Below are 11,551 nucleotides of genomic sequence, written 5' to 3'. Positions count from 1 at the left end.
AAGGTTTGCAGCCATGGAGCCCAGGGGATTGGCAAACCCTGTCTGTGACTGTGCGACGCCGGCTCGCACATGGCCAATGGCGCCGATGCCCTCAGCGATGGCCTGCTGAGACTGGGCTATGGCCTGCAGAGACTGGGCTATGGCCTGCTGAGGCTGGGCCATGGCTTGCAGAGACTGGGCCATGGCGTTGAGCACCTCTGCCATCTGGCGCTGGCACTGGCTCATGGCCTCCTGTGAGAGGGCAGCCATGTCCTGGGCCACAGATGCCGCCTGCATGGAAAGCCCCAGGCCTCGCAAACCGTTCCCCATGTCTGACACCGTCGCACCCATTGCCTCCACCGTGGACGCCACCTGGGTTGGCCTGGGTGGCACGTATGACCGGCACCACTCCCAGCTCCTGGACGCGGGTGGACTCCTCCACCTGCTACTGCAGCCTCCGCAAGCCGCCCGTCACCCTCTTCGCTCGTGTCCGGGTCGCTGGTTGCATCGGATCTATGTGTGGGTGTGGTAACTCCAGGAACCCGGGATTCATCTGGGCGGCAGATGTTCGCTTGGGCTGGGCTGCCCTCCGACCGCCCGGCCCCTCTGCTGCTCCTACCTCCACCTGCTGTACCGGGACGGCTGTGTTGTGCGCACCAGTGAGTGTACCAGACGCCTCATCACTAAAGTGCCCAACCGAGGTGAGTGTTTCTGCGATGGTGGAGGGTGTTGGTGACAGCAGTGGCGTTGTGTCGTGCTCTTCGTCCCACTCTGAGTCCATGGCACTTTGGGGTGGGGGTTCGTCTCCACCCATCCACTCTGTGTCACTGTCCGGTATTTCATCTTCCTGGGTAGTGCTGTCCCAGGTAGGGGTGTCCCGGGTAGGGGTGTCCTGGGTAGGGGTGTCCTGGGTAGTGGTGTCCTGGCTTGGCTGTGATGGGGGCCTGTGGCTTCCCCTCTCGTCGCTGGGTGGCACACGCCTGCGTCGTCGCCCCCGCACGTGACGGGGGCGTCGTCTCCCTGTTGCTCCAGGTCTCTCCGTCTCCCGTGGTCTCCAAGGGACATCCTGCGGGCGTCGCATGCCGAAGGGTCTGGGTCTCTCCGTCTCCCGTGGTGTGCGAGGGGCATCCTGCGGGCGTCGCATGCCGGAGGGTCCGGGTCTCGCCGTCTCCCGTGGCCCCTGGGGGAGGGGGAATATGGGGGAGGGGGGATATGGGGGATATGGGGGAGGGGGGATATGGGAGATATGGGGGAGGGGGGATATGGGGGAGGGGGGATATGGGGCGGGGGAATATGGGGAGGGGGATATGGGGGAGGGGGGATATGGGGGAGGGGGGATATGGGGGAGGAGGGATATGGGGGAGGGGGATATGGGGGATATGGGGGAGGGGGGATATGGGGGAGGGGGGATATGGGGGAGGGGGGATATGGGAGATATGGGGGAGGGGGGATATGGATATCGGGCGGGGGGGGGGGAGGCTCACCCTGCCTGCTCTGACGAGGTCGTTCACCTTCTTGTGGCACTGGGTGCCTGTCCGTGGTGTCAGGGCCACAGCGGTGACGGCCTCTGCCACCTCCCTCCACAGACGCCGGCTGTGGCGTGGGGCAACTCTGCGGCCGTGCCCGGGATACAGGGCGTCCCTCCTCTGCTCCACCGCGTCCAGGAGCGCCTCCACATCCCGTGACTGGAACCTCGGGGTTGAGCGGCGGCCAGCCATCCGGTCGGGTGTTCCAGTCGGGTGTTCCGGTCGGGTGTTCCAGTCGGGTGGGGGGGAGCAGCGCGTCCTTATGAGCCGTCGCGCCGTGCGGCGTGTATGATGCTGCACGGCGTGAACCACGTGACAAGCGCGGATCCTGTCACGTCGCTACTAGCCCATTTCGGGCCAGAGACTTCGCGACGATTTTTGCGGCGTGACGCAAGTCGGATTTGCGCCGTTTGATGCTCCGATCGGCGGACTTTGCGCCGATAACGGAGAATTTCGCCCCATAATCTTCAACATTTTAAGATATATCTTAATCTATGGAGAAGAGGATTACGTTTATTAGTCAAACAATGAAGTGTACAATGTATCCTTGTATTGATCACCCCAGTTCTCTGCTGCAGGCCCCGTTTCTGGGAGATACAGGAATTGGGATTAAGTCTTTAACTGAGCTCCAAGCAGCAGTTTAGGAAATGGATGATCAAGCTCACGTTCCAATACCGACATTCTAACATATTGTACTATCTCATTGCCTCCAATCTGTTATGCAGAACTAATTGTATCAAGAAAAGCCACAATTATGATTTACCTCAGGTTCAATCATTTTTTGATGAAGTAGCTGTTTCTTTATGTTAATGAATGTAGGTCGGTTGTGGTGTAATCCTGTGTGTGGAGTCTGTCTCGTGGTGGCAACATGGAACCTCAAGGAATAAGAAGGACACAGACTCAAGATATGCAAAGAATTGTATTGAACAGCAGTGAGCACAAAACATAAAGCATGATGGTCAATTTAGTCAAGCGAAAGCCTTGCCAGATTTAGCAATGTCCGCAAAACAAATTAAATTGTGCAGCGGAACGGGCCTCAAATTGTGAGAAAGACATGTGCCTTTTGTGCTCGTTAAAGGTAGTCAAGGTGTCTATCTGTACCAGCCGAGGGATTGATAACAGTCTAAGAGATGACAAAGTGAAGTCAGGCTGGTTCTATTCCTTCAAGCACGACCTCGTGAGAGGCCCACAACATAAGAACAAGGGAAAAGACACTGATGTAATTGAAAACCAATTAAATGGACTGAAAACAGGCTTTATCTTATAAGGCACAGGGCAACAGCAAAAACACTGTATAAAGAAAGATCCCACAGAACCATTGGGGCTGCGGTGGTTAGCACATTTTGGTCTATCGATCAGAAGATGCGCACAGAGGATTTCATCATCAGATTGACCATTGAGACGGACCCTAGCATGCAGAGAAACTAAGCAACCGGCATGGTTATAATAATAATCTTTATTGTCACAAGTAGGCTTACATTAACACTGCAATGAAGTTACTGTGAAAAGCCCCTAGTCGCCTGTTCGAGTACACAGAAGGAGAATTTAGAATGTCCAATTCACCTAACAACATGTCTTTTTGGGACTCGTGGGAGGGAACCGGAGCACCAGGAGGAAACCACGCAGATGCGGGGAGAACGTGCAGACTCCGAACAGACAGTGACCCAGCCGGGAATCGAACTGGGACCCTGGCGCTGTGAAGCCACAGTGCTAACCCTTGTACTACCGTGCTGCCCCTTGTGTGTTGTAATTGTGTGTATGTTAGTGGTTTAAGAAGGTTGTATCACCTTTGATGAAACTTCATCCAAGTTGTCATGTCAGTTTTATCCAGACTGGAGACAAAGGAACTTTTAGACCAAGTAGAGGGTCTTACACTGCACAACTGTTGTCACCAGGGCTCCTCCATTATATCATTATTGGTGGGGGAAGGAATGAACAAATTTGGCAATATCCTGAATATTAAACGTCTTCCACACTGTGGCGATCGGTGACGAAGGCGGGTTTCTGAAAACAGAGGAAGCTAAATTAACGTCAACAAGCCGATGCTGCAAGGTATTTGCGGGACTGCAATTATCTACACCGCTATTTGCAAACTTCCCTACTGAGAAGAAATAATACGCCAGAGACTTATCAATACTTTGCTGTTCTGGCTGAATTAAGAAAAACAACGGTGGTGCATTGTGACTTGTAATCGTTTGAGCCGGCAGCCTGCATGACTTTCACCCACAATGTGTGCAATCCAAACAGGGCAGAATTGTTCCTTTCTGGCCTGTGAGGGCTGCAGCAGCTACAATTCTTACTCACTAGTCTTTGTGAACAGAATGAAGAATAGTCTGGTCTTCATACAGTATTCGCATCACATCCACTTGTTTTACCCCACACACTCCGGCCTTTAGAATAATTGACAGTTCCCTTGATAAATTCCTGGAGGAGAAAAAGAGCAAATCCACCTCTCTACAAATCTGCTGGTGTCTCACGCTTTCCTTTCAGCATATTTCTCTTAGTGCCTCCAATATTCCTCAATCATACTCAGCCAAATCACCCACCTCAATATTTTTATTGAATTAAAGTGAGTCTGTATAAGTATTGGATAAATGCAATTATGTAAGAAACGGTTCGCCATTTATAAACAGTGCCACATATTTAATTTATTTTATGTAATTACATTGGAAAATTGATCACTTTTACCATTTATTATTTTTCAACGTAAGGATGGCGTAATGATTAGCGCTGCTGACTCACGGCGCTAAGGATCTGGGTTCAATGCCAGTCCCGGGTCACTGTCTGTGTAGAGTTTGCGCATTCACCCCATTTCTGCATGGGTCTCACGCCCACAACCCAGAAAGATGTGCAGGACAGGTGGATTGGCCACGCTAAATTTGTCACTGAAAGGGGCAACACAGGTCAAGAAGGTAGTCAAGAAGGCAGATAATAATAATAATAATAAACGTTTATTGTCACAAGTAGGCGTCAGTGAAGTTACTGGGGAAAGCCCCTAGTCGCCACATTCCGGCGCCTGTTCGGGGAGGCTGGTACAGGAATTGAGCCGTGCTGCTGGCCTGCCTTGGTCTGCTTTCAAAGCCAGCAATTTAGCCCTGTGCTAAACGGCATGCTTGCCTTCATTGGCCGGGGGTATTGAGTATAAAAATTGGCAAGTCATGTTGCAGCTGTATAGGACCTTAGTTAGGCCACACTTGGAGTATAGTGTTCAATTCTGGTCGCCACACTATCAGAAGGATGTGGAGGCTTTAGAGAGGGTGAAGAAAAGATTTACCAGGATGTTGCCTGGTATGGAGGGCATTAGCTATGAGGAGAGGTTGAATAAACTCGGTTTGTTCTCACTGGAACGACGGAGGTTGAGGGGCGACCTGATAGAGGTCTACAAAATTATGAGGGGCATAGACAGGTGTAGCCACCTAAAATGGCTGATTCCCTATTAATTTGGCCAAAACCCGATTTAAAATGGCTAACCGAAAAGGCTGATGGGAAAAGCAGCCAACAGGACACAAACGGACAGCTGCAAACAGAATAGCGTATTCGGATCTGGGGAAGTCGGCCCAAATCGATACCTAAGACTATTAGCAGCACATCAACACAGACATCGGCAGTTTAATCGGCTGTCCCCGGGAACAATTGCAACATATTAGCAATTGAATGCCAGGCCAGACCTTTCGGCGCCTGCAGTGGCCGAAACAAAGACAGGTGAACGACCACCCCCCGATCGAGGAATCGCCCCATTATTGGAGCATATCGAACCCAGTGATTGGGAACAAGTCCAATCACTTGGGACTCAGGGTCAAGGGCCGCCCCGAGAGGCGGGAAGCCCCTGGGCCTTATAAAGTGGGGGGCCAAGTTCAGATCTCGCTCTCTCTCCCTTCTTCTCCTGTTCGCAACCTTCGCAAGAACATCGACCAGAAACTGTAAGTTTGACTCCAGCGATCGCTACCCGATAGAAAATTAAGCCATCTCCTAAAATTAAGTATAGGCCAGTAGTGGTAGGTTTTGATATAGATAGTAGGATTATTGTGTAAGTATTGATTGCTGTACATAATAAATGACCGTTGATTTCAATCTTACTAAGCGGTGTGCTGACTTATTAATCATAACTCGAGCTTGAACCACGTGGCGGTATCAGAAAGATACCTGTCGACTCGTGAGCAAAGGTGACATAATCAGAGCTAATAAACTAAGGCTAAAAAGAGCAACACAGGGTGGATAGTCAGAGACTTTTTCCCAGGGAAGAGGGGTCAATTACTAGGGGGCATAGGTTTAAGGTGCGAGGGGCAAGGTTTAGAGGAGATGTACGAGGCAGGTTTTTTACACAGAGGGTAGTGGGTGCCTGGAACTCACTGCCAGAGGAGGTGGTGGAAGCAGGGACGATAGTGACGTTTAAGGGGCATCTTGACAAATACATGAATAGGTTGGGAATAGAGGGATATGGACCCCAGAAGTGTAGAAGATTTTAGTTTAGACAGGCAGCAAGTTTGGCACAGGCTTGGAGGGCCGAAGGGCCTGTTCCTGTGCTGTACTTTTCTTTGTTCTCTGTTCTTTGCAAACTTCCCCTTAATTTGGGAAAATAAAGAATTGGGTACTCTAAAATTATTTAAAAAAAATGTTTTGTCAACCTTTGTGAAAGGTTCTGCCATGCAAAGGGTAGAAGTTAAGCCAAATTGGACATAAGTAATGTGTCCTTCAGTGTCATTTTTATTCGTTTTAGGATTGCTAATATACTACAATAAACATTCAAGGTAGGATTTGGTGGACCCATTAGCCGCGGGTGCAAATCCTGTAATGGTTGCTAAATATCGCGAGGCTATAAGCAGGATTTGTAACGGCAAGATTTCAGAATGTGATCTTCCCAGGACCTCCCCAATGATGTGATCAGAGTCGTGCCCAAGAAGGGGGGCAAAGCTGATTTGCATCAATTTGAATTCACTGTAATACTTAGCAAGGATACTGTTGCACCCTCAGACCTCATTGAAACTTCCCACCCACCAGACGTGGCGTCACATGGACGTGAATTACTACTGCTTTTTAAAAACAGGAACCAGGGGCCATGACCTCTGGGAAGGAGCACCACTATCTCCACCTAGCACCAGAAAGCTAAGGGGCAGAGCCCGATGTCAAGCTCCAGAGATGGGCGGGGCCGAGAGTTACCAGGATGGAAGTCGTGGCTAGTCTGAGTGGTCCCGAAGCCTTCTACCTATGCTCATAAAGCCCTGTGAGTCTGCTGATCGTGGCATGGGGTATGGGTGGCTGCAGCTGCGGGCCACATGGGGTGACGGAGCAGGGTGTGATGAGAGTGGGCCGAATGCGCTGGGTGGATGAGACTCCTAAAGAGAAATCAACACAGTTCCCAGCCTGGGGGTGTTATAATATACACCAGTATATCATGGTGCAGACACACACTGATGGAGACACAGTGGGACCAATCAACACACATAACACCGCAGCCAATCACCAGTGAGAGCACACGCACTATAAAGACAGGGGGCATCAGAGTTCCCGCTTATTAGAGTTGCAGCTAGCTAGGAGGACAGAGCTCACAGCCTGCAACACAGACATTCACCATGTGCTGAGTGCATCGACTGGTTAGGACAAGGCAAAGGTCTTTAGTTAAAACTAGTATCGTATTAACCCACAGTCTGAGTATGTTTAAACAGTTAATGATTCAATAAAATAGTATTGCACTATTTCAAGTGTTACTGACCTGTATGTGATCCAGAACACCCAACACATCAGGGGGCAGGGGCAAACATAGGGAATAGCTGTCCAGGAGCCTTAAGTGTAAAGGCCTGACAGCAATGAGATCTCAGAATGATGCAGCTTGAGTAAGAAGGGTGCCTATTAGCTTTTCCTATCCCTGAAGCAGAAAGTAAATGTGCCCTCCAACATTTCTGAGACTCATACTCATCAAACTAATTGGCCATCAAGAGTCAGCTGTCCACAGTCTCAAAGTCAAGGAATGGGCTGGAAAATCAGGGTTGAAGAATAAATGTTTGTTTGCACGGGATCCAGAGTCACTGTTTTTGCTTATGTGCCAGACCCTAATGCCTGCCATTGAAGACCCATTAGCCCCCAAGGCAGACATTACCATCCAGTGGACCCTGTCCATGAGGTGTGGCAACCATATAAACCTCCTGTCAGAACCCCCAGGTATACTGAGAATACAGGAGGGGAGAACCAGATGGAAGGCCAAAGGTGACTCTGACTGGGCGAGGGCCCAGGCCGGGGCCAGTCATCCAGTGTTGCAATCTAGTTGGCAGGGCACCTGTGATGTCACTGAGCAGTTGCCACTGGACAAGGTGTGGGACTGGTTGCTTCCACATCCAGGAGGCCAGTGAGTCAGGGGCGGTATTGTTGTTAATCGGAAGCAACACCAACCTGACTGTCTCTATCTCGCTCTCACGTAACTGAACGATATCAGTTTGAAGCCAGTGGAGTTGGCTATCCTTCTTATCACAGCGCAGAGGAGAACAGACTCCAGTCGCAACGTGCAGCAGCACCCAGGCGAGGCCCAGCGCCAGGAGACCAGGGGACCACAGGGCAGGCTCGGGAGCCTAAGGCTACACCAGTCGTTTAGTGGTATGAAGGGGCAGAAGGAGACTGAGTGTATACAGGACCCCAGTGTCCTAAATGGAGCTGCGTCGTAGGAGACTGCACCATGCCAGGGAGACAGTGCGGTCCCTGTGGTACATTCTTTGCAACTTGGCACCACATGGAGGTGGAGGACATCCTCTCCCTATGGCCGGGAACGTCACGGCAGTCCTCAACTTTTATGCAACAGGGTCGTTCAAGGGCTCCATGAGTGACCTGTGTGGTATTTTGCAGGCATTCACCCATAAGCGCATCCGTGAGGTGACAGATGAACTCGACAAAAGGCCTTGAACTTCATTCATTTTGACTTGAACTTCGGACAACGAGGCTCACTGTACCACCCGGCCTGAGCCCTTTCACAATTAATGAAACATTCGCTATGAGAGTGACTCATTGCCTGCCTGACATTGAGGGCCTGAGAGAAGATGGGGAGAAGCGGAATTCCACTGAGACGAGGATTAACAAAAATGTGGTCTTCAGACCAATCAAATTTAATTTAGTGGTATCTGCAGATAATAGGAGTGATAAAGATCGCCAATTCTCTGCACCTAACTTTAGGAGTGCCCAAGCTGTGCCTCTGCAATTCCTTACACTTTCATACCCTCCCGCTAGGTCTAGGTGTATTCTCAGTATGTGGCCTTCCACTCCCTGAACCAAAGAATTCCTATCGTGCAGAAGGAGGCCAATCGGCCCATCGAGTCTGCACTGACCCTCTGAAACAGCACTCAACATGGGCCCACAACCCTAAGCTATCGCCGTAACCCCACCTAACCTGCACATCTTTGCACATTAAGGGGCAATTTAGCATGGCCAATCCACCTAACCTGCACATGTTTGGACTGTGGGCAGAAACCGGAGCACCAGGAGGAAACCCACACCGACACGGGGAGAACGTGAAGACTCCGCACAGACAGTGACCCGAGGCTGGAATTGAACTTGGGTCCCTGGCGCTGTGAGGCAGCAGTGCTAATCACTGTGCCACCCTGTGGCCTGAGATGCCTCTGGTCGGTATCCTCTGGAAAGCCGGAACATGGAGGGCAACGGCCTACTTTTGGGTGGCATTGGTGTTGCTGCTTCACTGTGCTCGTCCCACTGAGTTGTTCTGGTCTCAGGAAGGGGGGAATTCAGATTGGCTGGTCACTCCCAGGGTCTCCTGGGTGGAAGGCCACTGGATGTGTCCCAGCGAATCATCCTCCCTCCTGGTGCTCGTGGGTCCCAGGTTATTCGATGGGATGGAGAGGCAGCTGGAGTGAAATCCAGAAGCCTCAACATCATCTGGCTCTGCTAGTCCTGGAGGCCCACCATCTCTGCACCATGGTGTAAAACCCCTCAACCACGGCCCTCAAGAACTGGGCCATGCTCCTGAATTCTCTCATCATGGGTCTGACTTCTTACCCCAGGCTTTCCACTGTGGACACCACACTTGCAGTGTTGGTCTGGGTGCCACGCATCACCGACAATGTCTCCAGCGACAGAAGGCTTTGGGACTCCTCCATTCGGCCTTGCAGTCGCAAGAGTATCATTGCTAATCCCTCCTAGTATTCCCAGACCTGCTTTTGCATCTCCAGCAGCTGGGGTATCCAGCAGCCCCCCAACTGTCCAATCTCTGGGATGTTCCCACCTCCATCTGATGTGCATCAGAAGCTGTGTGGTGCTCACCAGAAAGTGACCCTGACGCCTGCCTGTCCATTTCACCCAACGAGGCATGGGTCTCTGAGATGGTGGATTGTGTGGGTGAAAGCTGTGACGCTTCACCCGTGTCCTTCTCCGAGATCTCCTCCGAGGTGCTGACGATGGTGGTCAGGGGGCACAGCTGGTAGATGGGCTAGGTTCTTCGGTTGATGTTCCTGCAAGGAAAGGGACATGGTTTTGGTATATTGCCTTGAGAAGGGTTTGGACTACACAGAACTCACTTGAGACTGGTCGGGATGAAGGTGCCAGCTGCTCCTCACCTTTCTGTCACGCTCACCTCGCTCTCAATGCAGGCCCACTCCTGTTGCTCCCCTGTGAGCTCCACTGCCCTCTCCTTGGATGGCATCAGGAACCTCAGCTCGGGCATCCCACCACCTGTTTTTCCTCACTCCCAGCGGTTAGGTTCGATCTTCTCCTGCAGGGACACACATGGGGATTATGTGAGCTGGACTCCTGGCGGGTCAAAGGCCAATGACAACTAGCATATGTGGGCACTGCGCCTAAGCAGGGAGGGGTTGCGATGAGAAATTCCAGGGGGAGTTTGACAATACTGGTGGGAGGCCATTGTACTTGAATATTTCATTTAGGCAAAGGAGCAGCAACATTTTTCTTGGGAACATGGGGGGGCAGAGCCCGCAGTGCCAGCTGGGGCCACCATGGACTTGATGCGAGATGCTGGAGGAACATCAATCAATAACAGCAATTGTGAACATTTTTCATCCTTGCTAGTCAAATCCATGATAATGAAAACTTCAGCCGGGATTCTCCATTGGCCGACACCAGACTTGGAAAAGCCGATTGGGCGGAGAATAGGTTCCGACACCAAAATCACAAAGGGTGCTGATTTGACGCCAAATCGCAGTTCTCTATCACATCAGACTCAATGAGTTCAGGAACGCAAACACCATTTGCATATCATTCGCGGACTCGACCCAGTATTCACCAGGGCCTCCGCAATTTCCTCTTCTGATGGGTCGAGTTCCCGATGGCACAGTTCACTTGTGCTTTTAAAAATTGTGAAACTGGCGTTGTGGTTGATGAGGGAGAGAGAGACGATAGGAGACGGAGAGGTACGACCGTGATGTTCCGGGCCGGACACTGGCCGGGCTGGGCCCGGCCAGGGCTGGGGGGGGGGGGGGGGGGAAGGCATGATGGGGGAACAGGCTGTCTGGCCAGGGTGACCCTCCACTGGGGCGGTGTCCACCATTGCCGTGGACTGCAAGGCAGACATCTTGCTGCACACCCACTGACCACTCACCTTGGTTCCTGGTTCTCTAGTCATATGGGTGCCCCCACCCTCACCACCCCATTCTTTGCCATACTCCCCACCTCACCTGGCCGCCAGCTGCCGGCGGTCCACCCAGGACAATGCCCACAGTAGCCTTTACGGGGTGTGGGGCGGGGGCCGCAGCGTGCCAGCCGACGGTACCCCTGGCATCAAGCCAATGTGCCAGGGCCAGAGGCTCACACGATGCCAGCCACCGATGGACCCAGGTATGCGTGTTTTGGGGGGGGTGGGAACATGCAGAGCAGAGCCCGCAATGCCAGCTGGGGCCACCATGGACCTGGTTGGGCATGGGGGTATGCACCATGCGAACATGTCGGCCTTTAACCCTGCAGACAATGGATATTGGGATTCAACCAGCAATGGTGGCCTTCCTCCTAGTCGCCGCAGCCCTGGGAGATGCCCTGCGGCTGTACGGGCTGGAGCTGCTCGAGGAGGAGGAAGCTGCAACAGCGGAGTGTGCAGCAGCGGA

Source organism: Scyliorhinus torazame, chromosome 19, assembly GCF_047496885.1.
Source record: "Scyliorhinus torazame isolate Kashiwa2021f chromosome 19, sScyTor2.1, whole genome shotgun sequence".
Classification (NCBI taxonomy): domain Eukaryota; kingdom Metazoa; phylum Chordata; class Chondrichthyes; order Carcharhiniformes; family Scyliorhinidae; genus Scyliorhinus; species Scyliorhinus torazame.
Note: the sequence above shows the minus strand (reverse complement) of the source record.